This window comes from Natator depressus, chromosome 1 (assembly GCF_965152275.1).
Source record: "Natator depressus isolate rNatDep1 chromosome 1, rNatDep2.hap1, whole genome shotgun sequence".
In the NCBI taxonomy this organism is placed as follows: domain Eukaryota; kingdom Metazoa; phylum Chordata; order Testudines; family Cheloniidae; genus Natator; species Natator depressus.
The window spans coordinates 87,175,136-87,197,346 of record NC_134234.1 but is presented as its reverse complement, the minus strand read 5'-3'; the positions used below and the strand labels follow the sequence as shown (position 1 = coordinate 87,197,346).

General features: G+C 39.4%; 1 long non-coding RNA gene across 2 annotated transcripts; it reads right to left on the bottom strand.

Annotated features, from left to right (window-relative positions):
- Positions 1-15,324: 15,324 nt before the first annotated feature.
- LOC141982389 (uncharacterized) lies at positions 15,325-21,543 on the bottom strand. 2 transcript variants are annotated; one of them, XR_012638054.1, is made up of 4 exons: positions 21,435-21,543; positions 20,191-20,333; positions 18,113-18,326; positions 15,325-16,119 (listed from the first exon to the last, which is right to left on the bottom strand). It is a non-coding gene; the product is annotated as an uncharacterized LOC141982389 (long non-coding RNA). The 2 variants fall into 2 exon arrangements; XR_012638053.1 differs by lacking the exon at positions 21,435-21,543 and having other exon boundaries at positions 20,191-20,498.
- Positions 21,544-22,211: the final 668 nt, after the last annotated feature.

Here is a 22,211-nt window from a genome sequence, read left to right as displayed (position 1 = left end):
AGGTTAGCGATGAACATAACTTGTCTGAGGATCAAAAAAGTGCTTCTCTTAAATATTTTTTTTTTCTTTAATGTGCATTACATTTTTGGTTATTTCCAAAATGGTGAATTGGATTTCTTTCATTGCATATGACACATGAAAATAAAGGAAATGGTTCCACGAGTTTTCTATAAGATACTGAAAAAAAGCCTTTGATCCACCTATTTCCCATGTTAGTGGGTTAGTTAAGACACTAAATTTGTCTCAAAAGATTTAATTGGTTGAATCCATGCTGATTCTTGTCTAACATCATTTCTTCCCTCTAAGTACCATACTCAGCTCATCCCCCATCACTGATAAGGAGGCCTGTCAAGATTCCTGCACCAGAGACTCTGCATAAAAGTTTTGGTTTCTTTTTCTTTCCACTCCCCTATTTATCAAGTCCACCCTCTCTCAAATTAGAAATCAGAGGTTGTACATTTGATCCCAGCATTTGCTTCCTCTGTTATGGTCTATTTTGTCTTGGGTTTAAAAGTTACCTTCTTCTGGATTCTATCTCATCAAGCAGCTGTCTCTGAATCCAGAATAGATGACATGCTATTTAAAATAGCCTCCCGTTACTTTTAAAGCGATTATATCTGATTATGCACCTAGATGGCATCCCCACCTACCCACAAATAGATTTCTAAATCTGCAGAGGTCTCACGGTAGGGACCTGAGGATCAGGGGTCAGAGATGGTACAATGGAGGTGCCTAAATGAAGGCAGAAGAAGAACAGTGTTGCAGAGAGTCCCTTTAAGACAATAAAGCCCAGTGATTTTTATGTGAATTGTGAAACAGGAGAAATAAACACAACAATGGAAAAAAATTGTGAGCAGAAGGGAGGCTGCCATTGACCTGACACTGCCTTTATTATCTGCAAACATATTGGGAAGAAAAATATTAAAAACCTTCAGAAAAAAACAACAACCCTGATCAATAAAAAAGTAACACTGGATTCTGTGGTAATGGTTTATATTGTTAATGCTAATAATTCACTAACATTCAACATATATGAAAACAGAGGCAGGGAAATTACTTCAATCAGAGGGCAAAAAGAAAGTGCATCCAAACCAGACAATTTCAAGTCAGCTGAATGAACCTGAATTTTGAGAATTTGGGTTAGTTTGATACTCAGTATCACTATGGGCCTGATACTGACCCCATTGAAGGCAATGGAAGTCTTACCATTAATTTCAGTGGAAGGAGGATTGGACCATATTACTTTTTTCCATATGGAAACAAAACAAAACAAAAACAGCTATATGCTTTCATCCTAAATGACAACAAAGCAAGAATGACACAAATTAAGTTTCCATGACCATTTTGAATGAATCCTCTATAAGAGGTTGCATGCTGAGGGTCTAACTAATCTCCATCTGTGGGGGCAGAAGGAATTTTCTCCCAGGTCAAACAGACAGGGACCTTAAAGTTTTTTTTTGCCTTCCTCTGCAGGATAACATTGGGTCACTTGCTGTCTTTCAATTAATAGTTTCCCTAAACATTGCAGGGGCCTTGGGCATTGGTACACTTTGCTCCTTCCTATTGTCTCCCTGTGGTCTAATTTTGGTTGTTGGGTTTAGTGTGTGGGTGCTGGTAGCCTGTTATGTACAGAAGGAGTTCAGACTAGATTTGGTGGTCCCTTCTGGCCTTAAAGATCTATGACTTTCCTATGCCTTGCATAAGTGGCAGCTGCCCTGTAGACAAGCATAGTCACTCAAAATTTAAGGTGTAGTACAGAGATTGTAAATGTTACAATAGTTTATATGCCACACCTATGAAAATCAACTGCAGGGAAACAACTGTGAAAAGCCTACAGTCTTGGAAGTTCCTGGTTTGGGTGGGGGGGAGGGGGGAATGAGTTTTATGCTTCCCTGTGACAAGCCAAAATCAGTCCGTGCTTCAGCATCCCATTCTGAAAGCACAGACGGGGTGAGGGAGTGTACAGATGGTGACCAGGAAGAACTTATTTAACCTCAGTGTTCAGGGCAAAGGGGAGAGCTAGCTGAATGGGGCAAGTGGCTAACCAAGAATGGCCTTTCCCTATCACTAAAACATAAGTAAAGTCTGGGTCGGATTTGCATTTTGGAAATTCACCTAACTTCATGGTCTAGATCAGAACCTGAATCTGAGCTTTATAAGGGTTCCACCATCCTCAGTGCAAATGTCATTCCTTTACTTTTGGACGCGAAACTATCCTGTAATGTACACATTGCAACATGCTTTAGATTTTGTATACTGCAAGAATTAATTGTTTATTTTGAGATGCTGTATTAATGAGTACAACACTGAGGAAGTAAACATGTTCAAAGATTTACATCAATTGTAAAGGATTCACACTGTTCATAATACCCAAATTAGACATTTTATATAATTTTAAACAGGAAATATCACTGATTTTTTACCCTATAAATGTGAAAAAGTTGAATATTTGCTAAGCATTACGAGATATGACATTATAAAATTCCTTTAATGGCTAGCCAAAAATATTATTGGAACCCTAATCTGAGAGAATTGGTTTGTATGTATGGCATGTAGGCCTACACTTTATGAAAGACTCTCAAAGTGTAAGATTATGAATGGCCTCTACTGTTGAAGTTACTATGAACTGTAAAATTCAGTGGAGTGCCAAAAACTGCCAGCTGGAAAGAAGACAGGGGAATATCAACAGCCTGCATTCAGAAGAAATCCTGATGCATTGATGTAATAGACTGATAATGAAATGATTTGCCTGCCTTAATATTCTGCTTACAAAGAACTCATTTAGCCTTTGAAGTGGATGACTTTGGAGATCATATAAACATAGCCTAGGATGAAAACTGTCTGTTTAATAGTATTGCTTTTGACTTCATAAACATTAATTCTAATAAATCAGTTGCTAAGGTTGATGTATTTGGTATACATTTCCATTAGAGGTGTTTGTGTTATCTTATTGTCTGAAAGTTTAAAAGTAAATCTCAGTCTGCACCATGTCACCAGAAAAAAAATAGATGTATCTGTCTAGACTACAGCAAGTATATTCCCATTGCATGAGTAGCATAATACAGTAACTGAAAGGAGAAGTCCACAGACACACTGCAAGGAACTCTAATCAGTGTATAGCTTGGAAATTAACATAAAGAGGAACAGCTCCAGTTTGAAGGGACTGGTCAGAAATAAGACCCTGAGCCAAAATCTATTCAAATCAAAGGAAAGACTCTTATTGGACTTGGAAAGACTTTCGATTGGGACATAAAGATTCAAGTGCCACCTGATAAGTACCCACAGCATCTCAATGAAACAACTGTATTATGGACATTAGTCAAATGAATAGATCGTCATGACTGCAGCTGCAGCAGCCATTATTTCCATCATCTCATTAAACATCTCTGTCTCCACTTCATTGTTTCTTAACTCCATATCAAGGAAGACTGGGCTCTTCCCAAATAGCCTAGAAATGTAGAAGTATAAAATGTGCTTTTGTAACATACTTTTTATGTATGTTACAAAAGGACACTTTGCATACAGTACACTTTGCTACCTTACATGGTATTTCTAGAAAACTTCTTGGACTCCGCACTTGGCCTCTTTTGTTGACTGTTGTCACTTAGCTGGTATTTGTTAAACTGTTCTGGTGGTTATGTTAGCTATTTAACCACCAGGAAATTCTATTTCTCATGTAGACTGTATTTTTTACATAAAAATGGCAAAAAATCATGCTGTCTAATGAAGAATACTAAAAGGATACATTCCTTTTAGATTATTCCATGCTTCCCATTGTCAACACAATAAACAGCTCAATTTGTAATGGCAGTTTTCTGTAAATATGACTTTCTCCAGATTAAACCTGTAAATATACTTTAAACATGAAAGAGCTCTAATCATAAAATGGAGAAAAAACAAAAACAAAAACCACCCACACCTCTCAGTTTCTCAAGAGTCATTCCTTTACAAGAAATTCAAAGGCTAGAATGGTCATGTAACAAAAGCAAATTACACAGAAATTGGACATATAGTTTTAACAATGGATCAAATGCACCCTTTTTGTAACTCTGTTGACCTCAGTGATGTAACATCAGAGATTTAATTGATACTCAAAATAAGACACTGTATTAATGTCTTAACTGTAAATAATAATAAATAAATTAGGAAACCTAATAGATGTTCCATTTTTATCACTTCTTAGGCGCATTCATGCCATCTAACCACTACTCCACACTGCCTTTCAGGTACAATATTTACTATGTACTTTAGTATTTGTGTTTAAGATATTTAACATATCAGGAAATAGGGAAATATGACCTTAGTATTACTGGAAACCTCAAGTAGGAGGCGGGGAGGGGGAAACCCAAAGCCACTATAACCCAACAACTCCTTCTAATAATTATAAACAAAATAGTATTGTTTTTTACAGATGTAAGCAGGGTCTGAATGAGTTCTCCCCTGACAGCTAGCTGAGAGGGGAAGAGACTTCAGGAGCAAATTCTATTTAAATGAACACACCTACTATGCCTTGAAATCTAGCAGATAGAGCGGGGTTGCTCAAAGTGATCAACTTTGGCTGGTGTTGGGTTACAACTGACTTTAATACTGAATCCAAGGGTAGCGAAATGTTGTTGTCTTTATTGTATGAGTAAAGAGGAGCAGAACTTAAGCACTGCTTAACCTGTCCGAATGACGGGATCACCCTCAGCTGAAAGGATGTCATTATGCCGGGGGCTCTAATGCCAGACCCCTGTGATAGCAAGAGGGGTGGGGACAGGTGCCATAGTTAGGAGGTGTGGACTCTCCCTAAGGGTCCCCAGTCTGATTTAACCTGTTCCTCCCCACTGTTCAAAGAAAGAGCTAAATAGGCTCCGTCAAAAGAGTTGAAATCATTTGTGGTGGGACAGTGTGCTAAGAGCTGAACATCACTGAGAAATGACAATCACTAAGAGACAGACTGTTAGGATACAGATATTCAGGCCTGTCTGCAAAGGCCTATACTCTAAGAATTTAGGTGTATTCTTATCACTTGGCTAGTTATAGAGGTATAAAAGAAAAAATCAAAATCACTGTCTGCCGGTGTAAAGTCCTTCTCTTACTCTGACAGTCTGAGGCCCTGTTCTTAGGCTAAGGCCTTTGGCTGAGCAGCAGAGGCAGCGAACGGTCACATCCTCACATTCCAAACTAGTCACATTGAAATAAGGTGCTATTCGGCTGTTAGGAATACAATCCTGTCCTGATAATGCCTATCGCCTCCAGAGAAAGGGAAGTGCCTAGAAGATGTAAAAGGAAACTTAGTTTGATAGCATCCTGTCTGGAAAGAACTCACTTATCAATAGCTGGGATGTGAAATCCTCACTTCTGTATTGTTTTGTCATTATAGTTCCCACTTTGCTATTGTTTGTCTATATAATCTCTGTGTGGTTCTGTGATTGTTTCTGACTGCTGTATAATTAATTTTGCTGGGTGTAAACTAATTAAAGTGGTGGGATATAATTGGTTACATAATCATGTTACAATATGTTAGGATTGGTTAGTTAAATTTCAGTAAAATGATTGGTTAAGGTATAGCTAAGCAGAACTCAAGTTTTACTATGTACTCTGCAGTCAATCAGGAAGTGTGTGTGTGTGTGTGTGTGTGTGTGTGTGGAAATGGGAACAGGGAATGGGGGTGGGGAAATTGGAATCATGTTTTGCTAAAGGGGGAAATGGGAACAGGGACACAGGTAAGGCTCTGTGGTGTCAGAGCTGGGAAGGGGGACACTAAGGAAGGAAACTGGAATCATGCTTGCTGGAAGTTCACCCCAATAAACATCCAATTGTTTGCACCTTTGGACTTCAGGTATTGTTGCTCTCTGTTCATGCGAGAAGGACCAGGGAAGTAAGTGGGTGAAGGAATAAGCCCCCTAACACTGACCTGCAGAGGTCACAGGCGAGATATTGAGGGGGGGAGCAGAGCTTCGCGTCCCTAAAGCCATTGTGTTTTTAAAAAGTGAAAAAAACCACAAAAAGCCAGTTTGGACTGGGACAAAAGCACCAAAAATCGAGGTTGCAAAATGGAACACCCCCCAAAACCCCCAAAACTTAAAACCTTCCTAAAAGCTAAATAATTCAGAGATCACAGCGGACCCCGAAGAACCTGGGCCAGCTCCACTTGGGCAGAAAGGTTATGCAAAGATAATTTCAGGTTAAAATATCAGAGTATTTACAGAGTATTTACAAGGTTATAGTTCTTACCACAAATTAATATGGCTGAATTATCCCCTTTTGTGAGCTCCTCCTCACATCATTTCTCCCATGTTGTTTTGTTTATGGAAGAGGTGATGTATGAGACACAATTAATTACAGGGCCTCACCAAAACCCAGGACAAGCAATTTGTAGGACACCATGGCTAATCATGAAGAGGTCCCTCGCATATGCACCAGCTCTGAATTCCTGCTAGGCCCTACAGTCCTGGAAGGTTGATTCCATTGAATCCATTGAACCTGAAACTCCACCAGGTCTGAGAGCTACCTCAAAGCTCTTTAAATAGGGATTCCCCCCAAAACGGAGGTCTGTGGTGGTTGGAGCAATCTGGGGGAAGTATATCATCCTCCCACGGGCTTAGTGAAGATAGCACCCGGCTGATTCCTAGGCAATAGTAAAACAGCCTGCTGCTATCTTCACTAAGCCTGTGGGAGGATGATATGCTTCCCCCAGATTGCTCCACCCACCCAATGTGGAGTTGTCTGCTCCTCACCCCCTTTCATAAACAGAGTCCAGCCCTGAAAAGAGGTTTGGGAAAAGGAAAATGGTATCGTGGAGGAAAGTAGTTCCTCTTCCATGGCTGAAGGGTGAAATCCATGTGCAGAATCCAAGTGTGGATTTTTAGGTCATGATCTGCCCCCTTGACTTTTCCATGCAATTTTCTGGAACTGGTGAGTTTTAATCCATTAATACATCAAAACTTATTAGAGATAGGAAGACCAGTTCCAACAAAATAATAATCAGCTTTGAATCACAACGGAATCTAACCTTTAGCTGGGTTTTGAAGGATAAATGGACCAATACATATAAAATTCCATGCTTTCCTGCTGGGAAATAATGTGAGAAAAATATTCATATGCTATTTCCTGTATTAAAGTAGGAAATAGCATGAAAAAGCCTATTCCCAGCTCTATTTACTTTCTACACTCTGCCATTTTAGGGAGGGAGGTAGAGGAGAAAGTTGATTTAAAGAGGATGATTGAGTTGCCTGCATTTCAATAGCAGCAGGACTACTTTGATGGCCATAAAATCAGTCAGGCAGCCCTAGCTGAATTGTAAGGAAGACAAAAACAAAAGTGAACTGATTTATATTTTTGAAGGATACAATGGTGCAGCCATTAAGGATACAGTGTCATATAGAAAATATAAATGTGTACAGTATATGCACAAATATATATGCACAGATACAACTGTGTGATCTGACATTAAATTGTAAGATATTAAACTATAACTAACCAGAAGGTAATACAGCCCTATTGCATTATTACTGCTTCAGAAATCATGATACACTGACAGATTAATCACTAAGTATGGAGACTAAATGGTGGGTCCCTCAGGCTTCCTGGTGCCTTTATGGTACTGAGAAAGCAGGAACAGATGCTTAAAGCACCACACAACTGAAAATAGCAGAAAAGAATTAAACAAAATCATAGAAGACATAGCTGAGAGAGACTAGGAAATGGATGAATGATATGTTCTGGTATGGTAAATGCTAAAGGACAAATTCAGGAACTGCATAAACTGATGCATCTCCAGTGATCACAATGGAAGTTGATAGGTACTTAGCACTTTTGAAAGTTAGGTCAGTTAAGTGCCAAAATATGAACACGGGATACTAACTTTTTGCCCTTATCCACTCAGTGAAGAGCGGCTTCTACTTTGAACGTTGCCGTTACTAGCAGTAATGCTTCTAGTGGGTCAAGAATTTTTTTTTCCATTCTATGAGACAAATTCATCTCTGAAATGGCTTCACTGAAGTGGAGTTGCATTGTAAGGCTAAATTTGGCATGATATCTCTTGCTTCCCTAATCAGTTTCTCCTAGTTGTGCTAAGCGACAGAGCAAAGCACCAGTAATGACGTACATGTATGGTATTTCCTTTAGATGAATGATGTGGGAACTCTACAGTCAGAGGTGCAGTCACCCATTAGAGTAATTATAATGGCATCATAAGTGCTCTGGAAAACACCTCGTTCTATTGCAAAGAAATAGAAGTCTCCAGGGCGGACACTGGAAAACCTTGCTATTTGATGCAACCCTTGACACATCATTTCTGAATGCATATTTCTTCAGCTATGAAGGCTATTGCAAATTAATGAATACTACTAAACATGTCAATATGAAACATCTAATGTTACTAAAAGTAAAGTTGGACAATAATGAACTTTTTTTGTTCTGTTAGTGATCAATTTCTAAAGAGGAAGAGAACATAGGCACTGGAGATTCAGGGTTAAGTAAGGAACATTGACTGGAAAGGAAGAAGAATACAAACTGTTTGCTGTTAATTGCTGGGGAATAAAATGTTGTTTGTACAAACAAATCCCTACATTTACTTGCTAGAAGAACTGTACAGGCAACAATCCATCCCTCCTTTATATAAACTGTATATAAATTACATAGACAACACTAAGAATTTGGTAAATTTGCTACTTTGGCAGCATAAGATGGACAAAGAGAAACATTCTGAAATCAAAAAGCAATGGCAGGGGGATTAGGACCTCTTTTTTAAAATGAAATCTAAGTTTTGTTTCGTTAGGGTTTTCTTTTATAAAGAAGGAATTTTGATTACTCCCATTGTCACGGCTAATTCCCCACTCTGGCACTTTGAGTGCAGAAGGTGGAGGCCTGCAAGGATTCTAAAAATTAATGCTGGCCACTCCAGGCTTGTATTAAACTCCAAAAGTGATAGCTTTTCTCTAACCTAGGATTGGTAGATGCTGCTACCACCCAAGTGCAGACCCCCTTTGAGAGCCCAGGAAGGTGCATTTGGGAATTCCTTTCTGTGGTGTACCCTCAAATCCTTTCACCCACCCCCCCTCCGGGGAAGAGCTGAGAAAGAAAAAAAAGGAAATCAGCTGTTGCCACCAGCTAATTAAACAACATGTGCACAAACCTCCTAAGACACAAAAATCCAATTCTGTTCTTAAAAAAGGTAAATTTTATTAATAAAAAAATAAGAAAGAAAGAAAGAAAGAAAGAAAGAAAGAAAGAAAGAAAGAAAGAAAGAAAGAAAGAAAGAAAGAAAGAAAGAAAGAAAGAAAGAAATACATCTGGGAACTCAGTCTATTGCTAGAATTTAAAAGAGGAACTACAAGGATTAAGCACCCAGAATAGCTTTCATTTATCACACCCATAAACTTCAACCATTTCAGATTAGAAATGGTACACAAGTATATTCAACCTCCTACTTATGCTACAAATTTTCTTTAAAAAGTAGTAAAAAATTACTCTCAACCACTGAACAGATGGAATTATTTGGCTAATATTTTTCCAATCAATAAGCATTTTCCCTTTAGTTAATCTATTCTTTTAAAGAGTACTTGGCATGCAGTTTTGTATTCATTTTCTTTTGAATTTTCCCTAAGGGCGTGAAAGGACTTCAACATGATGATCTATTGCATGTTTTCTTGAATGGATGCTACAGAATTGTTAAAGCAACTCCATTTACACAAGGTTAAAACTAGAGTCAGAACTCACACATTTACACCTCCTGGACATGAATATAGACTTTTATATATAGACTGGAGACTTCAGTTCCACTTACATCTAATCACAAGAAAGAACCTAGGGTTTACCATAATGGATTAGGTTATTGGACATCAACACTGGAATCTTGCCTGTCAAAGACAGGTACCAGAAGACTGGAGAAGGGCTAACATAGTGCATATTTTTAAAAAGGGGGGAAAGGAGGAGCCAGGGAATATAGACCAGTCAGCCTGTCTTCGATACCTGAGAAGATGTTAGAGCAATGTATAAAACATTCAATTTGCAAATACCTGGATGATGAATGGGTAATCACTACCCAGCATGGATTTACTGAGAATAAATCATGCCAAACCAGTTTGATTTCCTTCTTTGACAGGGTAACTGGTTTGTGGATAGGGGGAATGTGATGGACATAATATACCTGGACTTCAGCAAGGCTTTTGACATAGTCCCACATGACATTCTGATAGGTCCACTGGAGAAATGCAGACTTCGTGGAACTACCATTAAGTGCTCTACTCAGCACTGGTTAGGCCTCAGCTGTAGTACTGTGTCCAATTTTCATCACCAATGTATAGAAAGGAAAGGATCCAGATGCAAGCGACAAAGATGATCAAAGGGATGGAATGCAAGCCATATGAGCAAAGACTGAAGGAATTGGTTATGTTTAATTTGGAAAAGAGGAGATTTAGGGGTGGGTACGATATCAGTCTTCAAATACTTGAAATGCTGCCATGAAAAAGATGGAGAAAAGTTGTTCTCTCTTGCCACAAAGGGCAGGACAAGATGCAATGGGTTCAAACTACAGCATAACAGATTTAGATTAAATCTCAGGAAAAAAACTTCCTAACTGGAAGAACAGTAGGACAATGAAACAGACTGTCTAGGAGGCTGTGGAAGTTCCTTCACTGGAGGTTTTCAAAAGGAGGCTGGATAGCCATCTGTCTTGGATGGTTTAGACACAACAAATCCTGCATCTTGGTAGGGGATTAGACTAGATGACCCCTGCAGTCCCTTCTAACCCTATGATTCTAAAACTGCTTCAGAGGAAGTTTTTACTTAACATAACTCTGACAAAAAACTCACTCCACTGAGTTGTACAATGGTGTGCATGAAACAGGGAAGGAAATCCAGTTTCACAATACTTTTTTATTCCTGCTTAAGTTTGAATTTGGAGTTTGATTTGGTAGCTAGCATGAAATTCTTGAAAGTCAGTGTAACAGCAATCAAAGTATTGGGCCTAAATCCAAAGCTCAAAATCCATCCCTTTTGTTACAAAAAAATCCCCTGTAACCTGGGTAAAACACATCTATCACCTTTAAGCAAGCCAAAGAACATCAACATATATCTTGCTTAAATTATTCATTCCCAGCATGAGAGGAAGAGACCGGTTACCAACCATTTTCTGAGTATTGTACTTTTGTCATGCCAGCCATACATTGTTCTCCTTGTCATTCACCAGCCCTTGAATACTGTCAAGCCACTGAGAAATTTCTCCACTTGTGTTGCTATTGTATGTCCTTATTGTCGCTATACGCTATTTTAGTACCATGCTTGATGTTTTAACAATGTCGTAGCTTTTCTGTTTCTGTTCAGAATATTAGAAGGATATAGGCTATAAAATTCAGTCTTATAGCAGGACCCAAAGTATGGTATAATTTCCTAGAATGTACTGCCTTTATTCTCATGCTGTGCAATTCTGTATCTCTTTTTAACTTCTGCTTGCTTTTCCAGGGGATGCTACAATAGGCATGTGGCGAAATTCTCAGTTTTATGACCTATATCTCCAGGCGTGCACACACATAAAAGACACACACACACACAAATACTTACTCTTCTACTCTTTCCCCATTATGCATATGTAACACCTATTCACATCAATATGAGTTATGTATTCAGAAGTTAGCAGTTTCCTACTATCTTAAACAGATAACATATATTCTATGAGGATATGGTAGAGGAATGTGATTAGGGATTTCCTCAAGGAGTAGCCAACGGGGATTTGTCTAGGACAAATCATATCAAACCAACCCAATTTATTTTTGTGACAGGGTTACTGGCCGAGTGGACAGGGGAGAAGCAGTAGATAAGCTATATCTTGATTATAGTGAGGCTTTTGACACAGTGCCATATGATATTCTCATAAGCAAACCAGTGGGATTTAGTCTAGATTAAATTACTTTAAGGTGGGTGCACAACAGGTTGAAAGACTGTACTCAGATTAGTTACCAATGATTTGCCCGCTAAATGGGAAGGCGTATCTAACAGGGTCCCACAGGAGTCAGTCCTGGGTCCGGCCCTATTAAATATTTTCATTCATAGCTTGGATAGTGGAGTGGAGATTATGCTTATAAAATTTGCAAATGATACCACCCTGGGAGAGGTTGCAAGCTCCTCAGATGACAAGATTAGAATTCAAAGTGATCTCGATAAATTGGCAAATTGGTCTGAAACCAACAAGATGAAATTTAATAAAAGCAAGTGGAAAGCAATAAACTTAGTAAGGAAAAAAAATCAAATGCACAACCACAAAATAAGGAACAACTGGCTACATGGTAGTACTGCTGAAAAGGATCTGGGGCTTATAGTGAATCACAAATAACATATGAACCAATAGTGTGATTCAGCTGTGAAAAGGCCAGTATCATTCTGGGCTGTATTAACAGCAGTATCATATGTAAGAAGTGGGAGGTAATTGTCCCCCTCTACTAGACACTGGTGAAGCCTCAGATGGAGTACTGTGCCCAGTTATGGGTGCCCTACAATCGGACAAATGTGTACAAATTGGCTCGAGTCCAGAGGAGAGCAACAAAAAGTATAAAAGTTTTAGAAAACCTGACCTATGAGCAAAAGTTAAAAAAACTGGGCATAGTTAGTCTTGAGAAAAGAAGACCGAGAGGGCAGGGGATGGATAATAATCTTCAAATATGTTAAGGGCTGCTAAAAAAATAATGTTGATAAATTGTTCTCCAAGTCCACTGAAGATAGGACAAGAAGTAATGGGCTGACTTTGCAGCAAGGGAGATTGAGGTTAGACATAGTTAGAAAGATTTTCCTAATAAGGGTAGTTAAGCTCTGAAATAATTGTCCAAGGGAGGTTGTGGAATCCACATCATTGTATGTTTTTAAGAACAGGTTGGACAAATAGCTGCCAGGGATGGTCTAGGTTTACTTGATCCTGCTTCAGCGCAAGGGGCTGGCTTTGATGACCTCTGAAGGTTCCTTTCACCCCTATAGTTCTATGATTCTAAATGGGGCATTGGTCAATTTTTGGCTATTAATATTTTTTGAGTGTCTATAGTGTACTCAGCTTTCTAAAAGGTAGAGGAAGACACTCTGTATGTGCGAATAACAGTAGAGCTTGTATTCCAACCAACAGGTATTACTCATGTAATTGTAGTGCAACTGTGAGCTTCTAGTCTGAGTTTCTCCCTCAGGCTTTCGTCAGGAATAAGGGAAAGATTTCCCTCACATGCAAATAGCAGGGTGCAGCCACACATTTCACTGTGCTGGTCTCAAGAATGTCTCATGATGCATTTTTCATCTGCATGGAGGCTCTGTGCTTCAGCACTGGAGACAGGCCAGCTCTAGTGACTTTATCACCAGACTTGTGACATTTGGTGTTTTTCTTAAAGCCCCAGGTCCTGGAAGCTAGTGATGACATGAGAATTTCAGATAATCTTTCATTAAAAAAGGGAGGATCAGATTTCCAGCCCTAGTTTCTAGCCCTTATTGTTGGGGAGAGCAGTCTGAAGACATGTCCTGAGTGCTCATTAAAAGCTAAGAAACCAAAAGGCAAAAAATGTATACTGCCCAAAAATTTATTTTTAATTTTCACAATTTTAAGCCAAACTCATGATTTTGTGGGTGTGTGTGGTGGTGGTGTATGTGGGGCGGGGGGCAGGGCTGACTGGATTTGTACCACGATGGAACCATGTCAGGGCCTGTGTTAGGGGGCTTATTCCTTCACCCACTTATTTCCCTGGTCCTTCTCGCATGAACAGAGAGCAACAATACCCAAAGTCCAAAGGTGCAAACAATTCGATGTTTACTGGGGTGAACTTCCAGCAAGCATGATTCCAGTTATCTTCCTTAGTGTCCCCCTTCCCAGCTCTGACACCACAGAGCCTTACACCTGTGTCCCTGTTCCCATTTCCCCACCCCCATTCCCTGTTCCCATTTCCCCCTTTAGCAAAACATGATTTCAATTTCCTCACCCCCATTCCCTGTTTCCATTCCCCCCTCCCCCTTACTTCCTGATTGACTACAGAGTATATAGTAAAACTTGAGTTCTGCTTAGCTATACCTTAACCAATCATTTTCCTGAAATTTAACTAACCAATCCTAACATATTGTAACATGATTATTTAACCAATTATATCCCACCACCTTAATTAGTTTACACCCAGCAAAATTAATTATACAGCAGACAGAAACAATCACAGAACCACACAGAGATTATATAAACAAACAATAGCAAAGTGGGAACTATAATGACAAAACAATACAGAAGTGAGGATTTCACATCCCAGCTATTGATAAGTGAGTTCTTTCCAGACAGGATGCTATCAAACTAAGTTTCCTTTTACATCTTCTAGGCACTTCCCCTTCTCTGGAGGTGATAGGCATTATCAGGAGAGAACTGCATTCCTAACAGCCCAATAGCACCTTATTTCAATGAGACTAGTTTGGAATGTAACAATGTGACCATTCACTTCCCAGCTTATGGCTGCCTCTGCTGCTTAGCCAGAGGCCTTAGCCTAAGAACAAGGCCTCAGACTGTCAGAGTAAGAGAAGGCCCTTACACCGGCAGACAGTGATTTTGATTCTTTCTTTTATACCCCTTATAACTAGCTAAGTGTAAGAATATACCTAAATTCTTAGAGTATAGGCCTTTACAGAGAGGTCTGAATATCTATATCCTAACAGCCTGTAAATGGGGAAATCTGACCTAGTGTTCAGAGCTGCAGGAGAGGAGGAAGTCACACCAAAGATCAAAGCCAGAGTCAGAATACAGGTTTCAGAGTGGTAGCAGTGGTAGTCTGTATCAGCAAAAACAACGAGGAGTCCTTGTGGCACCTTAGAGACTAACAAATTTATTTGGGCATAAGCTTTCAGAATACAAAGTCATGTGAAGGGTCAAGCCAGAATCTGAAGTTACACCAAAGGTCAAAGATGGAGTCATCAGTGCAGGGTCAGGGCAAGGCAGCAGGAACCAGGAAGAACGAGCAAAGCATAGTAGCAGGAGTGGGGACAAAGTGTGGTAACAGGAACAAGGAATAGGAGCAATCAAAGGTGTAGGAGCAAGCTAAGAAGCAGGAACTTAGTCTCAGGGGTCTTGGCAGCACCAGCCTTCGCAACTGATTCCTCAGACAAAGAAGGGGTGGGAAAGGAACAGGAAGTTTTATGCCCAGTGACTTTCAGTCAATCTGCTTCTAGTCATCTGATCCAGCTGAGTAAATAGGCATAGTCTTTGGCAATGGGGTGTTTGCTGCTGTTCACTCATCTAATCCTGCACCACAGTCGCACAGAGGGTAAATCTCTCACATGACAGGTCTGGATTTGAGTCCAGCAGCACCTGACAAACAGCTCCTGTAGCACCTGTACTTCCAAATAGCTTCCCAATGATCAGGGGCCCCAAATCCATTGTAACCTTCAAAAGGGGAATGCAAGCATAGTCCTGTTAATCAAGTCAGTGTTAACTTGCACCAGGATTTTCTATGGGACTAAGAAAGTAATACAGTGCTGTGGAGACTGATCATTGCCCAAACCCTGCCTGTTCCTACCTAGCTCCCTCACTCCAAAAGGGTGGCGGCCATATTTTGAAGACTGATGTAGGATTTAAGATGTGCGTAGGCCTTCTGCTGATCTTCTTTGTTCTTCTTTCCCCCCTTACCCCATCATCTAGGGTTGGGTCATCATGCATGCATAATTGTCTGCCCAAGGCCCACCAGCTTACCATCTTCTTTCATGCAATCCATCCATTGCTTCTTCGGTGTATCTTTCCTACCACTCTCTCTTGCCATGCTAGCTTCAGCAGTTCCTTTTCACTCACCCAGTGAAGTTTCACTTCTTGGATTTTGTCAGGCACATCACAAACTTTGACTTCCATCCTAATGTTTTCATTTCATAACCTGTCCCTTGATGTAACACTTTGAATTGTGCAAAGACATCTCATTTCAAACACCTTTAAGTGTTGAACCTGCTGTCTCTTTACTGCCCAGTCTTCTGTGCCACACAGCATTGTGGAAGGCACCATTGTTCTACATAATTGGGCTTTCAGTCTCAGTGGCTCGTCACGCTCAACGTCTGAGATGTTATTCTACACTCTTCCAGTACTCCCCAGTCTGGACTGTACCTCATGTTGAATCTCACCATCTTCTGTAACCCAACGGCCCAGGTCCTCTAGATAGGAATAAATTTCACCAAACATGTTTAAGGCTCTATGTTCACCAGCATGTAGATTTCTGATTTTGTTTGAAGTCAGACAAATTTAAAAACAACAACAACAACAACAACCCACCCTGAAGCTACAGTTCTACTTCTAAGAATTAGGCACAAAAATAAATATTTCCAGTGTCTGAATGCAAGAAGTTCACCCATCACTTATTTGCAAAACAACTTCTTATTGTGTGTGTTTTTAAGTCTGAGTTCAAATGTGGAAAATGGGAAACTAAGTTGTTGCTAACCAAGGCTACGCTGCAACAACTGGCGGCAGTGTGTAGGGTATGTGTGTCTACACGCCACAGTGATAAGTGGGCTGTGTCCATACCGCAGTGTATAGCTGTATAGGTCAGTGAAAGGCTGTGGCAGGAGGGAGGCACCCGGGAAAGGCTCCACAGCGGGGAAACAGTGGGACATTACACAGCTAAAAATAGAAGTGAACGCAGTGGAGGCACTGTTTAAGAATTTAGAAAGCCATGTAGGGTACATATCCACAGGGTTCAGGGATGTCTTTGCTCTCCTAAGCAGTACCTCACAGTTTACACTGCTATTTATACAATTAGTATGGGTGTGTGTGTGGTGTATGAACTCTACACAATACCATAAGCAGTATGCAGTGTAGATTTTTTGAAAAGTTTATAACGTGGCCAAATCTGGGTGGGTTTTCGTAGGAATGGCAAAAGGCACATCCCCAGTATAAAGGCCACCCCTTGCCAAATTTCAAATCCCTGCTGCAAAGCACTGGAGAGATAGAGGTTCTCAATTAAAAGGTCTCCAGAACACAGGCAAAAAACATGTTTCCCCCAAAACCTGTTCTTGCAAACACCTGACCAGTTTTGGCTGAAAGTTTCCAAACACTAACATAACTAATAAAATAATAAAAATAATTAATAATACAGACTGAGGTGGACACCCACCGTGGAAAATTTCAGCCCAAATGGTTAGAGTTTGATTCGGCAAAGTTATTAGCGACTCAAAACAGAGTCTTATTAAGGGGAAGTTTTAGGCAATCTTAAAAATAGAAAGTGACATCAGCCCTTTGTATATATATTATATAATTTAAGCCTACACCTCCTAACTGCAAGCATTCTCAGATGCCTGAAAATGTTGATGTACAAATCCACTAAATAAGTGCTTGGCTGGCATACATTGTATATTCTTAGCCTAATCCCATTTAGGAAAAAAATAAACTTCAGTTTCCAACCATCATGCTCTTTGGAAGCTATAAATTCCACATCAAAAATGACATTGTGTGAGGACTAAACAAGCGTAATATTAACCATGAATTTTTGTGCTCTCTCTCTCTCTCTCTCTCTCTCAAACGGTTGTTTTTATGACAGTGTGTTGATTAAAAAAGGACAGACAATCATTTTAGTACTTCTGAACTAGCTCATGCTGTTAGATAGTCTGCATTAACTCTCTACTTCTAATGTATACCACAGTGCACAGTAGTTGATCCACAATTAGCTTATGATATACTGCTTATGATTGAACAGAGAACAGAAAAAGTAGATGAGGAATCAAGATTAAACATGAGCTACTGCAGAGAAAGCTGATATTTGCTACTAATATTTGTTTCCAGAGGTAATTGATTGAAATCAAGTTAAAATATTGACTAGTGAAGCGTATGTAGGGAAATTACATACAGATAAACTATCCATAGTTGATTGGAAGTAAGTACTTGAAGGATTTCACGCATCTGTTCAAGTACAGTGTGCTTAGACTGTCCTTGAATGTATTTGGAGGGGAAAATAAACTACTCATACACCTTACAAGGTTCTAAAATAATTGTGTCAACTCAGAAAAGGGAGCTGGATGTCACTATACATAGCTCAATGAAGACCTGTGCTCAATGCGCAGCTGTGCAAAAAACCCTAAGGTTATATTAGGATGGATAAGGAAAAGCATAAAGAATACTATAAAGCCATTACAGAAATCAATATTGTAGCCTCACCTGGAATATTGTGTTCAGTAATGGTTCCCCGCATCTTAGAAAGGATACTGTATCATTAGATGTGGGTTCAGATAAAGGAGACAGAAATTATCAAGGACAAGAAAAAATTCCCATATGCGGAGAATTTGAAAAGACTGGGGTTGTTTATCTTAGAAAGGAGATACAAGGGGACATGGTCTAGAGAAGGTAGATTTGGGATATCTGGTCTTCCTGCCTAAAAACACAAGAACAACAAGGTAGTCAATGCAATTTTTAAAAGATGGAAAATTCAAAACTGATAAAAGGAAATTTATCACAAACACCAGTTAGACAGGGATACTCATTACCACAGAAAGGCATTGAGGCCAAAAAAAAAAAGCAAGATTCAAAAGGGATTGGGCATTTACATGGGTAGCAAGAATATTCAGACTGATAATAATTAATACTAACAAGTTTTAGAATTGATAGTAAACCTCATGATTCATGACTTAAGACAATCTCTAATGATTAGAGACCAGAATGATTGTGTAGGATAGATTATCCCGCACCCACCTACTGCACGGTTCTTGCACCTTCCTCGAAAGCATCTGTGCTAACCACTGTTGGAGACAGGATACTGAATTAAATGGACCTCAGCTCTGATTGAATCTGGCAGTTCCTATGTTCTGATGATTAATTGGCTTGAGATTTGATTTGATAGGATGTTTGATAGATAGTGGGTTAAACACACCTCTGTAGAGAGGGCCACCACAAGGCTTTACCATCATGTAAGGGATAGAGTGATTAAGATGGACTTAAATGGTAAAGAGACCATGTGGTGGTACTCTGCACAGGGGTGAATTCTTCCCACTGAGACACCTCATAGTAAGTAAAACTTGGAGTTGGTGAGACCTGAAACTCCCATTAGCTTCAATGCATTCAATGGTGTTTCATTTAATCCTAGCTTACACTGCAGCTAGGTAGCACCTAGATTTACACCTCCCCTCCCCTCTCCAGATCAGAACTTACCTTGCACTGAACTCCCAATAAGAATGTTGCCCCTGGCCTCCCACTCAGAGGAAATAAAGTTAAAAAATGAGAAAAAGAGGACTTCAAAAACATAGTTAGATATTAAGGACTTGAACCAAAGCCCATTGAAGTAAACAGGAGTCTTTACATGTACTTCAATCCGCACTAGATCAGAAGAGTAAATCTTATAAAAAACCTTGACAAATGCCAATCTTTTTTAGCAAATGGATGCCCATCAACTGAATACTGAGTGACCTGTTGTAACTCAGGTGCTGGTTTTATTAACATCGGAATCGAGAATGATATCAGTGTCAGCATATTTCACCACATGCTATTCATGTGGTTTGAGTTCATTCACTCATCATTTATCTATTCTATTATGAAGAAAGAGTTTCTGTGGAGAATTTCAGTCTGTTGAGTTGCATTCAACTATACAATAAAACTGATATAATAGGAAAAGCAGTGGTTCTTTTTATTATTCCATAATAAAGAAAGCATACTTTTCATCATAAAATCCCTCAAGCGGAACCAAGATCTAAAATCTAACTCTGCTATAATTAAGGGTCTGTCAGAGTTCCCAGTATATAAATCCCTATTATCAGGGGCTTCCGTAATTCAATTGTAAAATATTCTCATTGGTCTCATTGGACTCAACCTTGCCATTCAAAGTTCCCAGGCCGAAGCAAAGACATTTTACAGATTTGCAAAACATCTGTTTTGCCATAGTTAAAAAAGAGGAGTTATGAAAAGAGATGAAATGAATACTTGCCCCAGTAGAGTTTTCTAAAAGTAACAGCTTGCAGATGTACAAAGGATAATTATATATTAAAACATATGGGCCAGCTTCGGGTCCTTGTAACACTTTATTGGCAAAATGACACCATTGACTCCAATGTTTAATGGCCAAATTGTTGATATCTGAAAACCAACTACTGTTTTTACTAATTTTAAAATACTGTGTTGCTTTTCTCATTATTATACAAAACATTTATTAAATGGTGAATGAAATACAGAATTTACCTATTTAACCACTGTAACAAAGTTCCTCCTCTATCTTGGTGGGTTTTGCGCTTATTGGCGGATTTGCTCACCTTGGAGCTTCACAGGAGCCCTCTGTTTGGCCGTTTTCATGAACTCACAATCTAGGTCAACTCCTCCTGTGTCTGACTGTCTTCTGCTAATGAGTAGCACTGGTTTGTGGTATTTACTGTGATCTTGCACAGTTTCTATTGAACTGGGAAAAAAACACAAAAAAACTTTGTGACAGAGAAGGCATCAATTCCCAATTTGTACAGCTTTTCTATTCAACTAAAAGCAACATTGTATGTCTATCTATAGTCAGAAATAGTATTAGTATCTTTAATAATACTTAGCTCTTATAGAGCACTTTAGATTTCCAGTGCTGTACAAACAATAACCTATTAAACTTTGCAGATGTGGAAGAGTCTGACTGGTTTAGCCCAAAACAGATCCTTAACCCTTATCTGGGCAGCGTGGAGTTTTTACACTCCATCTCATGCACACCCACTATCTTTGTAGCTAGGCCATAAAATTGAGCCCTTTTTCATGTGGGGAAACCTGAAGGAAGACAGCCATAGGACTCAGATATGAGGGGGCATGATCCTCACCCTGACTTTTGCAAAGTTTAAATCTGAACAGATTCCAGCCTTTTCATGGGGTGGACAACATTCAGGCGGGTATTTGTCTGTTGAACCAACAGACCAATACTTGCTGTTAATATTTTAGCTCATATACTCAACGGGACTTGAACAGATATATTGCCTTGGGTCCACTTTACAATATTTATAACTGAAAAATTATTTTATTCAACTACCATTTTAAAAGGAAGTGAGTTAGTATGGGCATTGAGATTTAGATTTACAGATCCATTTTTTCTTATCACTGCGTGAATTTCATCCAGTTGCAGAGTGCCACGTTAAGCCCCTCAGCGCCACCTCAGGCCTGTGGCAGGATTGCTGTGGGGATTAGCTGCAGGTGCAGGGGCCATGCAGAGGGTTCTCTGCAGCCCACCACTCTGTAGAAGGGGTCTCCTCTCTCCTCTCTACCCGCAAATACACCAGTGCAAGGGTGGCCACTTAGAGACAGCACAGGGGATAATGGACCTGGAGGGACTGTGGTGCATCCCTGCAGGCTGCTCATGGGTTGTGTGTATGTTAATTTCCTCTAGAATACTGCAGAATCTCATACTCAAGACACCAGATAAATGACTTTTGTGTAGGGAAGAATTAATTTCACCCCAATGTGCCTAGATAATACATCTGCCCTTGTCCTATATCATGGGCTTCTGAACAGTAGGTGAACCTTTATATCATACCGCATGTATTGCAGCATAACAGCACAGTAGAAGGAATAAATGCTGGAATGCAAGTCTGATCTCTAGTTTTACTAGCTTTTGTCAATTTAAGCCAGATGCTCCTTTAACTTAGCTTTTATAGAAAATGTGAGTATTCCCAGCTCCTTCATAAAACTGTGTTTAAGTGGATTTCCATTTGCGTTTCAAAGAAAGTGCTGAAACTGTTCGTGCTGAGCTCTGCTGCTGCCTCAGAAACACGCAGTGGTCCTCAAGGCACAGTCAAGAGAACAAAGTATTCCCAGCACTGCTGGGAGAATATACAAACAACACTGTTGAAAGAGAACAAGAAGGTAAGGTTATTAAAGCACAGGTAGGGATTTATTAATCTGTAACCATATGCCTGTTTATTACTATATTCTCCATGAATAAAAGTAGCCATATAGTTTGATTAAATAAAATCAGATTGACATGCATTCTATAGCACTGAGCAGGACTTTATTTCACAAATAGATTGAGATCAATGGGTCTACTCAGAGAATAAGATGCTACACAGGGGAGTTTCTCATGATATAGACAAGTGAGAGGAGAACCAGATCCACTGTATTGGATGATAAATGGAAAATGAATCAGAAAAATGTGGTTGCAAAAAGAAAACAAAAAGATCTTAATGAGTTATATAGCAGGAGTATTAAAACCAGAAAATCTGTAGCAATTTTATTTTCTGTGCCGGCCATTGTGTTCCATTTGGGGCAGATTTTTTTTTTAAAAAAAGTTAAAGGCAAACTGCACAGAAGAAAA